Genomic DNA, 15,682 nt, shown 5'->3' with positions numbered 1-15,682 from the left:
TCGGTGTCTGACCGTCAGAATCGTCGGTTTTTTATCAGTTTACTATAAAAATAAACCACAAACTAGATACCAATTATTATCCAGATAATGACACGGCTATAAATTCTGTATCGAATGTACAGTCCGTAACAAGAGTGCCTCAGATCAAAACGTTCTGAGAGGTAGCGTCAGTGGGTGTTTATGGATCGACCTGTGTGTTCTGTGTTCCCATAACGTTTTGCCTTTTTGTTCTGAATTGCCACCCGACAAAATTATTGAATGGATTGGGGATCGAATAACTGCTAAGTGCACTCACTATAAAAATGTATGAAATCAATTTAATGTTAGTAGTTCAATTCAGTTTTGTTGTTGTTACTATTTACTCATAAAATTTATTTATTTATTTTTAGAACGGATAGTAGAAATAATCTATAAAATTAAAACAAAAAACATATTTAACACAAAAAAAATATTCTTGCCGAAACCCGGGATTGAACCGGGGACCTTTAGATCTTCAGTCTAACGCTCTCCCAACTGAGCTATTTCGGCTTGTGTGGGTGATGACGAAATTATGCGGTACTTTCCGATATCTTATTTTTAGTTTTTTTATCACATTTTTATTTTACTGGCGTGTTTGGTGTTACTTTAGCGCAATTTATTTTATTTTTTATCGGTAATTTTTTTAATGTATTGACTGCAAATTACTAATGAATTAAGTAAAATGACAAAATACTCTTGTCTGAATATTGTGCACATAAAATCGCGATTTTTTTGTATTTAAAAAAGTTGTACTTTTCCTGTAATTTATGCTTTGTACAAATATTTTTTATTCAACTTTAAAAATATAATCTCTGATTAACACTACCTTTATAAGCATCTTCGGGTATAAGTGCTCGTTTTTTTACGTTTACCTTTGCCCTCTCTGAGATTCAAACCCACAACCGCAAGTTAAGTACTTTTTAATTCAGTTTGTACACCACCGGTCCAGCTGACCATGAAATAAATTATTTACGTACCTAAATGCTAAATAAAATACGAAAATATGCCAACACTCGACAGTAAAACTAAAGTGAATTATTACGTAAATAAGTACTTAAAACACAAAACAATGTGACATTAATAGCCCAATATGTGTTTGTTGTATCCGTTTTAAATTACTTTACATTATTTATTTCTATTGTAATTAATAATGACTCCAAGAAGAATTAAAACGGGACTTTTTTACCCGTAAACCACAGAACATTTATAAACATTGTGGCATCTTATGTCATAGACTAGTATAGTTCTTGCAACTCACAACTTTGAAAAACGAACAGTAGCGAACCACCACACGTCTTTTTTAAAGCTCACTCGCCTTCGTGAATTGCAACAACTGCAGGAAACTTCGTGTAGAGTCACCCGTATTTATCCTAGTACAGCAATTTTTGATACACTTAGGTTGGGTTGCACCATCTTACTTTGACTTTAACAAACGTCAAAAATCTGTCTAACTCCATACAAACAAAAACCGGTTACCGTTATAGTTACAGTCAAAGTTAGGTGGTGCAACTCAGTCTAAGTTAACTAAACAAAAACAAACGAATAACGTAAGTATAGAACGTTTTAGAATGACGTAAACTTGAATTTAGGCAAGTAACATACCGTATCAAATCGGCAGCTATTTTTAAAACATATTAATGTTATTTGAAACGGAATCTTGCCTGGTTGTTACTGCCGCGGATTTCTTCTCAATAGTATATTTATGGCTGATATCAATTACTTACAATTTTCACACACACGCCCTATCATTAAACATTAATACATCGCAATTTTACAAGAGGATTCGATAAATGAAAGTGATGCTGTAAATGGTGGGTACTCCGCTTAATAACGGGGAATCTTATCCTAGATTTATTGTTACGGGTATTAAGTATTCCTGATTATGTGTGAAATAGAAAATATTGGCATAAAACAGATTATACTACTATGGGAATTATCGAAACAAGAGGTGACTTGCAACGACTGACTTTTTAGGAAATGTCTTATGTATAGACATTATTTATGGCCAGTGATATTACGAGTATACAATGAGTTTAATATGTAATATTTTAATACTATTCTAACAAAATAACTAACTAAAGAACCACAGAAATTAGTTTATAATTATATTAACTGACTCTACAATCGTATAGACTTAAAATGCCCTTAGTTTGTTTAAAATGTTTTATTGCGTTTTCCAAAATCTTGAAGGGCACAAGGGGGAACTTAGTTCTTACTTGGCTATTACTACAATTTCTCACAATAACGATGGCTTAGGATGGTAAATCTAACGGAAATCAAACTGCAGCAAGCCGGTTTTTTACCCGACTGCTTCAAAAGGAGAGTTATGTCTTTTACTACCTACATTGTTACGTCATTATTTTCAAAATGGCGTCCCTAACTGTCGGCCATTACTGATATAAATAGCTACTCCTGTAATATTATTCCGACTAATTGCAACGCTTGCCATTCGCATAGTACATAACTCATAATGTACGAGTATGTACAATTAATTATATTCACCTATTATATGTGGAGGTGGAGTCCAACGCTTTACTAATTTTTTTTAGGTATGATACCACTATTAAAAAACTTTTTGATGAAATTGAAATCTTTATGTGTATCATAGTTTTTAATATACACATAAATGTGCAAGCAGCATGAAGCCATATTTTTTAAAAACCTAGCGTCATGTTTGGTGTGTTGGAATCACATTTGTTTTTTAACAAAAAAATATGGATAATAGCGAAAAACCTTTTTATACTTTTTCTTCTACATGTCATTTTTTAAAATAGTTTTACAACCAGCAAGCAAATAAAAGAATTACTTACCACTTCGCAGCAAAGCAGGATTTTTTCCCGAATATTACTGACCTAGAAACAAAAAATTTGTATTTTAAACATTGTTTGAAAAATATTTTAAAAAATTAGTCAAAGCTCGAAATATCGCGTTTTTAAATTAATTGGTCTACGTAAGCATTGACTTTTATATTAGCATCCTAGTGTCACATAGCTAATTGTCACTATATTAAACATCATTAAATTCAATGTTTCGACAGTGTCACATCAAATTAATAGGCGCTCAAAACCCGGATTTGTATGGATTTGTATGATTGCCGCAATAAACATTTAGCATGCGAATAAATCTTCACAGAAAACATATTTTTTCGCATATTGACGAAATAACAGTATGTGCGAATTTTATACGTAAAGCTTTGTTCACACTAGGTAGTTCTAAAAGGGGTTCAAGAGTAGAGTAATATTACGAGTGAAAATACTATGGCGTAAATAATCTATCTATCCAAATCTATCAATATTTCACAATGAAAATACTAATGATATAAAAATAAAAAAATCACTAAAATTCCTTATTTTATGTTAATTTAAGTACATAAAAAATAACTAACCTTGGTTTGCTCGAGCAGTGTTTCCACCTTCCACCACTAAACACTAAAACACTTCACAAACTTTCCTCGAAACGTCCGTTCACGGCAAAGGTTAGATAGCGACTGACTGTCCGGTGCTCGAATTACAATAAAGTGAACTACCGAGAGAGTAATCGAACTTGAATGAGTGAGTGAATCGACGGAGCGAGTTACCGGATCTGACGTCAGTTGATATCCCATACTTATAGAAATTTTAATCAATTTTAATTATTATTGAAATAATTTATTAAATTGTTAATGAAATACGAGCAATTAAATTAATTCTATCACTTCTTTTTTTTTGAAGATTTGGTCAGCGATATTCGGGCATAATAATATCGTTTTTTTATAGCTCAAAAAAATTTCGCAAGAGAAAATGCATTTCCGCAGTCGCACTTAATTTTTTTTTATAGATTACATTTTTTAATTATTCCAAATACAGGTCAAGCCTCAGTGTGAAATCGCTCTTACTCCTGGTATTCATAAACAATTAATTACAGCCAAAATTTACAACCTAATTCTTTATGCTAATAGAACTTTATCACACCAAGTAACACCATAATTCCTTTGAACATCTCACTAAGAGATGATACACAACTATTTTGACAAAGTCCTTACTTATTTTAGGATGCGCGTAGGCGTGACCGGCGCCACCAACTTGTTAGGTATATTGTATGCAAATATTACGATGAATAACAATTAAGTAATAGAAAAAAGGTAGCTAACAGAAGATTAACTGGTTTTAGATTACGGATTAACCTTTTAAGATAAAAAAGTGTATTGTGTTTAATTAATTATTATGACGTCAAATTTTATGTTTTGATTTACGCAAATCGAAAATATTTATTTAAATTCCTAGAAGCCGGTTCATAGTAAAGAGTAAATCAATCAAACACTTAAATCCATAATTTAAAAAATATAATAAATGTCTGTTACTTTTTCACAGGAGTAAAACCAAATAAATATTTAAGGTATGTTTGTAACCCGTCTGGCCAGCGTGGGGAGTGTAGGCCATATCTTCCATTTTCGTCGTCGTCGTTTCGCTTCGTCCACTGCTGGACAAAGGCCTCCCCCAAGGTTTTCCACAACGACCGATCCTGCGCCACCCGCATCCAGCAAGGCACCTAGCGCGACCTTCACCAGATCGTCGGTCCACCTCTACTATTGGCCTCTGGTAAATTGGAAAGCCGGTGTCAAAAGCTAGTTCTTTAAAGACATGACTGAGACTGACTTATGGTCCTATGTCCCCTAGATGGGGCAGAGGGCGTCCACAACAGTCCTCCATCTCGTTCGGTCTTGAGCTTCTCGCTTGATCTCGCTCCAGGTCTTGCCGATCTTTAAAGACATACTTACATTAAAAGCTAACCAATTTTTTTTTCTATATTAGGAAAACATACAGCTCATATTATAATGCAAGTAGCATAAAAATAAATAATTAAATGTTAATTATTTAATGTATTAAACTACATTATTTTAACGGAAATATTATTTTCTTAATATCGGCGTACCTTTTTATCTGTAAAGAAATAACATTTCTAAAAAACATACCATTAATACTCGTAGTACTTACTTAAAGTAATTAGATAATTTTTGGTGTTCCGTCGACTGTACTTCAAAAGTCCAGGTGCGTCAAACCGAAAAATGTTTAATTAATTAAATATTAAACACAAGATGTTAGGCCTTCGGCGCCGGCGGCGTAAGCGCCGTGTCCAATTGAACGATTACATCTCCTCTCGGCTAATCAATAACCGCGTTTCTTGACGAATATAAGGGCAAGCTGTCGAATTGGGCGAAATATTTGCCAATATTTTCAAATATATTTCAAACTAGCTTTCCGCCCGCGCCGCGGCTTCGCCCGTGTGGAATTTTGTCTGTCACAGAAAAACTTTATCGCGGCGTCCCTGTCTCAAAAACTGGGATCAAAACTATCCTATGTCCTTTCCCGGGAAAAAAATATATCTAGACGGACAGAGTTACTTTCGCATTTATAATATTAGTATACCATTTGTGCAAATGGCGTAAAACTGAAAAGCACTCCCTGAAAATATGAACATCACTGTCTACTGTCATTCAGAAACTACACATCTCTAGAGATTTTTACCCAAAATCCATGTTCCACTTAGTTCCACCTGGACCGACGATCTGGTGAAGGTCGCGGGAGGCGCCTGGATGCGAGCGGCGCAGGACCGGTATTTGTGGAAATCCTTGGGGGAGGCCTTTGTCCAGCAGTGGACGTCTTTCGGCTGAAACGAACGAACGAACGTATCTACTGCATGTTACATTCCTAGCACACCAGCTCTCCAGCTCTACCTAAGTGAATTTCTGTGAAAGTCCAAATCATTCGACTCGTGATCAAAGCTGATCTTTCCTACCAATTTCCTACTAAAGGCATAGTTCATTTAACCAAATGTTCTATTGAAGAGGGTTTTGTTCTAGACGTTACCTAACATTAACTAGAAAATCCTTTCTACACATGTAACTGCGCAGTGTTAATTACCAACTAATTATGCGTTCACGTTTTTGACGTCACTCGAGGAGCAGGATCTGTGCTATGGAACTTAAATAATGCATATAGATACCATTAAAAGGCAGTCTTTTGTATAAAATATTGAATGAATATCAGAATTAACTAATCATAGAATAGATCGCAAAAAAGTTGTAAATAAGATCGCGATATATTTTGGTATACCTTATTTTCAAGTGAAAGATCATAATGTAAATCTTTTTTTTTTAGGTTGTCATCGCATGTTCATAAGTTTTTTTTTTACTTTAGTTACTAGTAGATTAATTAATAAAGAATCGTTTTGATATACCTAGTAGAAATCTATAACGAACATTACAATGTCTAGAGGCACTGATCAGTCTACACAGACCCAGCGTGCTACAATTACATGTAATTTGCCCCATTCTGTAATAGTGCGTAATAGGAGATAATTACACGCTCCCATACAGATTCGCCTTAAGAGTTCATCCCATAAATTATTTTTAAATAATGTACGCTAAATATGCTCATTACATCGGAACGCCTACCGAAACTGTCGATGCATATTTTAGTAGCGCCTTTGAGTACAGTTAGCAGCAAAGACTAAGTATGTCGCAGAAAGGCAGCTGAACTAATATGGAACCTAAATAATACTGGATAATAATCCTTTTAAGTATAGAATTTTCTCGCAATTAATATGTTTAAAAAGTAAATAAAATTTAAAAAGTGCTTAATTAAGACCTAATCTTGACCTTAAATCAACAAGGATGCAGTTACTTACCTTTTTTTTTCTTATTTCTTTTTTGTAGTGTGTAACTGATTAAATCCGGTTTCAATAAGAAACGTAGAAGATTTTCCCATTATAATAATATCTAGTCAAACATAGCAGTCAATAAAATAAACTATAATTCAGTAAAACGTTAACTTGATAACTCATAAATGTCTTTAGCTTGCTTTGTATTCAGTCGTCTTAAGTTTCATCATTTTAAGAGTCATAATATGTCTCACTCAGATGCCATTCAGTTTTCCTACCTTAACAATCTGATTCTAAATGAAATAAAAATAAATAAAGAAATAATAATCGATCTTAAGAACATTATATTCCAACCAAGCATGTCAATAGCAAGTTACTTAACGCAGAACGGAAAATAGTTAACCAAAGCTATAGGTACTCGAAGACATGGCATCTCAGTGTAACAAAAACCTTTGTATTTTGAAACCTATAGATAATAAATTATAATCGACGTTGACTCGTTATAGAAACTTTATGTCAGTTCTTTTTAGTCTGATTTAATGATGTAAGTCATGATCATCGTGACCATTCTGTTAGACACTTAAATTATTTTTGCTATAAAAGGCATGGAATAAAAATATATTAGAAAATATGTAAATTGCCATTTTTTGTTTTGAAAGTTCTTTTCATATTGCTGTCACAGATTTTAAGATTTTTTATTCTTTGAACACTGATTTCAGGATAGGCAGAATACGCGCTTAAAATGTTCTACATCTTCGTAAGTTATCTATGTTAATAAAGATCGTGCAAGTTTATGCAAAAAATAATTTGGAAAAAAACGTATTTTACAACCATTAGCGCCTCATATCGTATGCAAATTGGCCCTCGGTTCAGCTTACAATTATAAGGCAGTGCCGGCTTTTACCTTTCGTCTCTCATTTCCCATCATATTCTCTCTTATCTATCAAGTTTATGATAGCCTGGTACATTGTTTGTACGGAAAGTATCCGACCTTTGGATACTTAATCTGCTTACCGAATTAATTAGGTTAAAATGTTAATTAAAATTAAAAGTGTTGATTCTGAAGCTAATATTTTGACATAAATTCCTATTCAAATTAAAATGTAAGTAAACGAAGATATCAAAGATGATGAGCATAAAGTAAGTAAAGATGACGAAACAGAGATGACGCGTTGAAAAATAGTCCTACCTAATACAAATAATGTTGAATTATTCGTGAAAAATATTGTATCATATCATTCACACCTATTTGACGCACTTAAAAGTTTGATGCGCACGCGTCACAAAACTCAACTAAATCTCCTATAGTACTCGATTTGATGCTGTAGGTAGCATTTACAATTCAGTTTTGCAAGATCTAGTAATACAGAAGATAAATCAAACATAATGTGTGCCATGGGAATTCGTATCACAAAATCGAACGGATCGGTTTTTCGCGGGACACTGCAATCGGGGTCCTGTAAAAAACGCGATGTCTCCATAGGAACCAGCCCTAAAATTTTTAAACTGGCCGGATACTTTTTGGACAAGCCCCGTATTTATAACAGAGGTGTAGATTTTGGGTGGTCCATGCTTAAGTAATGATGTTATTATTTATACGGGGTTATTAATGGAGTGTCTTCCTTCAAATGTCTCATCAAGATAAGTTTGTTTTCAACGAGCACTCTTTAACGTTATCGGATGAACGATTGACTTTACCATTTGCCTTACATGATTATTTGATTGTTTTGAAGAGCTGCCGGTGTTCAGACATTTCTGACGACCTTGGTTGGCTTATGTTTATTCATATTCGTTTCTAGAACAATTAATGATTAAGCTGGTATTTCAAAATCACGTGTAAATAGTTCAGGTTATGTACCTTTTGATTTGACAGCTGTCCACCTATGCATGTCTAGTATATTTCCAATTGAATTCATGGAATTATGTTTTACATAATGATAACAAAAAACTATTTTCGTTTTTAATTTTTTGCATCATTTTTTTACCAAGAACCATAAGTTTTGCCATATTCATGAAATACATCGTAATGTACGGATGACGGCATTTATAATGGGATCACTGTGGCATCTTATACGTACTACTAGAAAGAGTCTGCTGTAGGTACTAACGACTCTAAGACCATCAACATTTTTTTAAAGGTAAACCCTTGTGGTAAGCTAAATGTGCTTATACTACACACTGGCCAGTCGGCGAGTCGGCCATTTTGACACCTTCACCGTTTGGCTATCGTCGCTTTATAATTCAGGTAATTAAATAGGTACTCAGTAGGCATTCCCTTCTGAACAATCCATAACAAGTACATTATCATTATCGTGGTCATGAAGTAGAATACCACTTCTAAATACTCCTTCCTCAGAACTACCGACACTGGCTACTGAAACAAAATTCAACTAATCATCTTCCATAGACTCCAAAAGGAGGTTTTCTTATCACCCAACCCCAAAATCAGCGCCAGGTCACACCAGGTCAGCCGACTCGTGGGAACATCCCGTATTTGTCCAGCCCGTTTGCTCGCCACTCGGGGCCGGCCAAACACTTGAGTCTTTTGTCAAAAGTGTAATGGGGATAGACAAATAAAAATACAGTTTGAGGACCGGCGCTCCGCTGGTCGTGGCTTATTGAATAAATAGCTGGGGAGACTTCAAATCGATGTCTATCATCTTCAACTTCTCTTGCCAAAAGACATCTTTGCAAAAGATCTGAAATCTCAAGTTAATCTGGACTATTTTCACCTTTACAATGCTAGGCTATATTAATATAATTCAACCAATGATGGCTAAGTTGGTTGGAAAAGATGTACTCTTTTGAAACCTGAGGCAAATGTTAGGGCTATAAATTTTACTAAAGCTACTGGAGGTTAGTGGATACTGATTCTTCAAGGTTATATGAGTGTGAACTGCAATTCAAGTTAGATTAAGTATCGTCTTTTGGTAATTATGACTTTAATTACTATACTCTCTTTATCAAATTGTTTTTAATTATGTAAACAAAAACAAGATAAGTAATAATTTTAATTCATTAAAGAGGCGCAGACGGTGTGTCACAAGACTATTCAGTTACAGAAGATTTTAATCAGTTTAATGAGGAAATGATAAGAGTGAATTACCGGCAAATTTAGCAAAACTATGTAGCTATCAATGAATATATCGACAATGGTCAATATCAGTTAGATTGCGATCAGTCAAAATAGATACTTACTTATGCTAGGCAAAAATTCTTGAAACAAAATAAACGATCATAAATCAGACTAGTGAATAGGCTTTGTTTTTGAGAAATCAAGGGTTTTGTAGGTATTAGATTCATGAGGTCATTGGATTATAATTTGTTAGAGCTTAGGTAGGTACAACACCTATTGAAAAAGCCGTACTATTAGTGTACTCTTAAATTTGATCTCTCTTTTATGAAATTACGAGCTAAATCATTTGCATGCAACAATTTCATTTCACCAATATACTGTTTCACTTCATAACTTATATTAGTGAGAAGTTTCAGTCTATTATTAGGTACTACGTGCAAAAACGGTTAACGAATAAACATAAAGTTAATATAACATGCTTACTTCTCGTTAGTCGGACAAATCGCCTCGTTAACAGCCAGTCTTTATCTCTAGTTAATAAACTTATTACGGACTCCAGGTGGTTAGTGTTCGTGATATTTCATACTTATTTGTTAATTTCATGATTACACACATTTAATGTTATAATAAATGCTTCCAAGTAGATTTTGTTGCGGTTCTGTACGTTTGATAGTATTTGACAAAAATTGGCGTGGTAGGTCTAAAATTTTGACTAAAATACTTAAATAGAAAAGATTAGGCATCAAATTTTGTACTAACAGATTATCATCTACTTTGATTCGATGATAAGGGACTTTACATAACTGTGGAATAATTTGCCTCTTACGAAAACTTTGCTAACTAATTCAATCGGAATAAACATTTGCGGTTCGTTACTAAGCGAACAAGTAAGTGTGACCATGAATAGGGCAGAAGTGACAATACAAACCTGAATTTTAATGGATCATCTCAAGTAAGGACCCAAGACACATTATGAACATTTTGGTAACTAATTCAAAAGAGGTCTCTCGCTAAAGGCCCAAGTAAGTGTGACCATGAATAGGGCAGAGGTGACAATACAAACCTGAATTTTAATGGGTCATCTCAAGTAAGGGCCCAGGACATATCCGCAAGTGAAGCTAATGGACTGGTAATACCCGTCGAGTCCAAACACCAGAGTGGCGTTAAAAGGGCCACGGGCCTGTACAATACGATCTTATAATGTGGTGCAAGATATAAACTACAAGAGGACATTGTCGAACGTCAGAAACATTTTTGATCTTACTTGGAATAACAACTGCCGAGGTGCTGGCATAAAGTTGGAAAATGGAAAAAGAATTGGAAGCGAATTTTGTAACCATTGGCTTCCTTAAATTTTCTGGAGAGTTTTTTTTTTTTTTTTTTTTTTTTTATCCACAACGAGGAAGCTCTTGGCCTGTATCTCACCTGATGGTAAGTGACGATCAGGCCGAAGGTGGAAGCGAGCTTCACCCGGAATCCTCAACCACGGAGGAACTGGCTATCTTACCTCTACTGTCGGAACACAATAATGCTGTTAACATTGTTGTTATGGCGACAGACTTAGGTAAGATGGTGGTAGCTAGCCAGGCGGACTTAGAACAAGCCCTACCACCAACCAAACCGAACAGAAAAATCTGCCCCCACTGGGAATCGAACCCGGGACCTCTGCGTCTGAAGCAGGTGGTCTAACCACTAGACCACAGAGGCGGTTATTAGAGTATTTTCTTAAAGCACTTAGGACATTACAAGCTTAAATCTGATTTTGAATCAGATAGGTACTTCGACTCTCATAAAGGGCACTTGATTTTTTCAAGATTTGATTTGGTACTCACTAGATTTCAAGAGAAAGAAGAGAACTTAAAGTAGTAAAAAGTCTTAATTTAATGACTTATCACGGAAACGAAAGCTGAGAAAGTTTGTTTTATAAACCCGCTTTTCTTCTCAATTTGGACCACTCGTCTAGACGCTGGCCGTCCAATATTTACAAAGTGGAGTATTTTTTGTCAAGCCCGAGTGGTAGGGTTGAATGGCGCGTGTTTGGAGAGGCCTCGGAGGAGGAATCTGGAAATTATACCGAAGATGTAATAATAGATCCTTTGTTGTAATGACATCAGCTCAGTTTGGACAGAATACAAAATGCGGCCACTTTGAACTAATCCTTTTGTGGTCAAGTGTTTTTGATTGGGACGAAAGGGAAATAAAAATGGGGTACAATAGAATATTTATAAAGAAACACCAGTCGAAATTGAAAACTATGATTGTTTTCATAAAATTGGTTTCATAATGGACTGTCACTCAAGTTAAATGTATTCAAATATTAAAACTGAGCTAAATAAAAAACAACTTGTCATTCATAAAAACTACACCTTAAATTATTACTGTACTGTCTTCTACATATTAGAAAAATAATATGCTAAATCCGTATCACACAGTTCAGGTTCAAATAATCCATTATTTGCCAATGATCTTAAGCCCTTTTGTAAGTACTCAGAAAGGGTGGATTCAAGAATGGTTCTTTTTACTTTTTACTTAACCCTAAAGGCTAATATGGGGGACATGCTATTCTTATTTTCACATTCGCTTAATGCTTGGTAGGAGGACTAAAGTGTAGTACTGCAATTTAGGTTATTCTTTTAGGTTTTTTTATAACTGCAGATTTATTGTTGCCTAAGTTTTAGAAAGTAGCAAGAAGACAATTTGAGTCATTTTCAAATCGACTCCATCGTAGGTACTTCTTAAACAGTTATTTGTCATTTCCAACATACTTCTTAATCGGTTCTTGTACATGAGTGATGAGGATTTCTGAAAATATACAACGTGTCCCAAAATTCAAGGATAAGCCGACGCCACAGGATGGACATAGTCATGACTACCTTAGGAAAAATAAGGAAAAAAATCTATCTCAATTATTTTTTAACTTACACAATAAATTATGAAATTCGACGAAAATTGACACCCCTTATGATATTTTACATTACCACGACCACAATTTTTCAAATATTCCTGTTTTTCTGTTTATATCGGCAACTTAAGTAGTGCTGCTGTTCACCCTAACTCTTAAAACCCCCAGAATCCTTGCAGTTTTTACACAAAAGTTAATCAAAATATGTCATTTCCTTAAAATTCTCAACGATTTTTACTTTCACTCCACTTTGACTCATCGTTTTGTAAAAAAAAAGTATGAACACTACTGCGGCAAGTTTTTTATAAAGTTGACGCAACTATCTAAGATTCCAAAATGGTATAATACTCTAAGAAACCTAGTCGCAAAAAAGATATGCGTACCATTTTTACAAGCACTTCGCTTGTTAGTTAGTATGGGATAAATCTTGCAACTGAATTTAAAACCAGTTCTCCTTAACCAATTGAGCTGAAATTTGGTATACTTGTGTAAGTACGATGATTATGCAATATTATGGTACCATTGAGCTGGATGGAGTCTGGAGGTGGCAATAGGAACTCTTAACGAAACGGCGGAATTGCATCTAGTTTGGGTTCGTTGGACTTGTCTTTTCGAGCACTTTAGTGCTAGATGATGTCCAGGGTCCTGATGATGAAGTCAAGAGGTGGCAGGAGCTGGCCATAGGAACTCCTAAACGAAACGGCGGAAGCTTATCGAGTTTGGGTTCGTTGGATTTGTTTTCCCGAGCACTTGTGCCATGAGATTGAGAAACAACTAAAAAGTTTAAAATAAAGTTGTAATAAAAAAAAAACTTTTTTAAAAACAAGCTTGACTTCATTTGAAAATTATAATTGACTTCATCATCAGGACCCTGGACATCATCTAGCACTAAAGTGCTCGAAAAGACAAATCCAACGAACCCAAACTAGATGCAATTCCGCCGTTTCGTTTAGAAGTTCCTATGGCCACCTCCAGTCTCCATTCAGCTCAATGGTACCATAATATTGCATTTTCATCGTACTTACATAAGTATACAAAATTTCAGCTCAATTGGTTAAGGAGAACTGGTTTTAAATTCAGTTGCAAGATTTATCCCATACTAACTAACAAGCGAAGTGCTTGTAAAAATGGTACGCATATCTTTTTTTCGACTAGGTTTCTTAGAGTATTATACCATTTTGGAATCTTGGATAGTTGCGTCAACTTTATAAAAAACTTGCCGCAGTAGTGTTCATACTTTTTTTTTACAAAACGATGAGTCAAAGTGGAGTGAAAGTAAAAATCGTTGAAAATTTTAAGGAAATAACATATTTTGATTAACTTTTGTGTAAAAACTGCAAGGATTCTGGGGGTTTTAAGAGTTGGGGTGGACAGCAGCACTACTTAAGTTGCCGATACAAACAAAAAAACAGAAATATTTGAAAAATGGTGGTCGTGGTAATGTAAAATATCATAAGGGGTGTCAATTTTCGAAGAATTTCGTAATTTATTGCGTAACTTAAAAAATAATTGAGATAGATTTTTTTCCTTATTTTTCCTAAAGTAGTCATGACTATGTCCATCCTGCGACGCCGGCTTATCCTTGAATTTTGGGACACGTTGTATACTACTAGCTTTCCGCCCGCGGCTTCGCCCGCGTGGAATTTTGTCTGTCACAGAAAAACTTTATCGCGCGCGTCCCTGTTTCAAAAACCGGGATAAAAACTATCCTATGTTCTTTCCCGGGACTCAAACTATCTCTATGCCAAATTTCATCAAAATCGGTTGCGAGGTTCAAGCGGGAAAGCGTAACAGACAGACAGACAGACAGAGTTACTTTCGCATTTATAATATTAGTTGGGATTCCTAAATGCAGTTACTTCAATTCCATCCATGGTTTACCAGGTAGGATGGACCGGGCTGGTGTGTGGGCAAGCAATTAGCACGTGACCCAACTAGTTGGAAGCATCATAGAACGATTAACGTTTTCAGTTAGTTCTTAGATGCTCTTTGAGAACTTTTTCTATCGCTTTGCATGTGATAGTTCTAACTTATATGGAACAAATTTGTTGATGCTGCTGTTTCTATTTAGTTTTTGTCTAAAGAAACTTTGACCAACTAATATGATTTACCAATTATTGATTTGATTAATGTTTTATGTTAGAGTCTTCCTCTCTTCTTCATTCATCATCATATTACTTCTTTCCCATACAATTTACAAACGATTTACAAAGTAACTTACCTATCTTTCATGTATGAAATTTGGACATGGTGCACGTGGCTGAATATCAAGCTGTTCTCTGGAGCATCATAAGCAGTAATGGTTGTTATTTTACAACAAAAAAAAATAGTCCAATATGCTGTTAACTATACATTGAGCATACCTAATAATTATCTTAACAAAATGCAGGTCCATCAAATGCATTCAAAAGTGGTCAATTCATGGCTGCACCAAAGGCCGGCTTAGCCAATGTTTGGTCAAATGGTTATCGCATAGCCGGTTGGCCAACTAGTTGGAACTTGGAAGCATCAGCATCGATTAACGTTTGGACCAGTTTTTTGTGGTTCCATTCAACGGACTTTGAAGAATGGACATTCTTGGGATGAGATGAGTTTAATACTTACATTCATACCATTTGTTCCAAAAATTGCAAAATTTCATGTTTTTGACTTATATGCACTTTTACTTCTAATATTTACACACATCTATGTACATACATACATACCTACTTCGTTTGATCAACATTCATAATAATATTCAGATTACTTACCTAGTTCAATGCGTGGTCCGTCTGTTTCAGCCAAATGACGTTCAATGCTGGACAAAAGCGGGAGGCTTTTGTCCAGCATTAAACGTCAAGTATTTCCATTGCCAAGTATTTCCACGACGACCGGTCTTACCAATGGTGTTTTACCTCATGTCTTACCAATCTTGTAAAGAAACATTAATTTGAACACAATAATAATATGATCAATTTATGATTTTTATTCATTGACAATGTGGCGCCATAGATATTTTTGTGTAAGCGAGGGTCTCAGTTCTGTTTATGATGCTATAAATTATGTTT

At 34.8% G+C, this 15,682-nt stretch overlaps 1 non-coding gene across 1 annotated transcript; it reads right to left on the bottom strand.

Moving 5' to 3' along the window:
* Positions 1–455: 455 nt before the first annotated feature.
* Trnaf-gaa (transfer RNA phenylalanine (anticodon GAA)) lies at positions 456–528 on the bottom strand. The gene has a single exon. It is a non-coding gene; the product is annotated as a tRNA-Phe (tRNA).
* Positions 529–15,682: the final 15,154 nt, after the last annotated feature.

Source organism: Ostrinia nubilalis, chromosome 11 (genome assembly GCF_963855985.1).
Source record: "Ostrinia nubilalis chromosome 11, ilOstNubi1.1, whole genome shotgun sequence".
NCBI classification, from domain to species: domain Eukaryota; kingdom Metazoa; phylum Arthropoda; class Insecta; order Lepidoptera; family Crambidae; genus Ostrinia; species Ostrinia nubilalis.
This window is presented reverse-complemented; position numbering and strand designations above follow the sequence as displayed.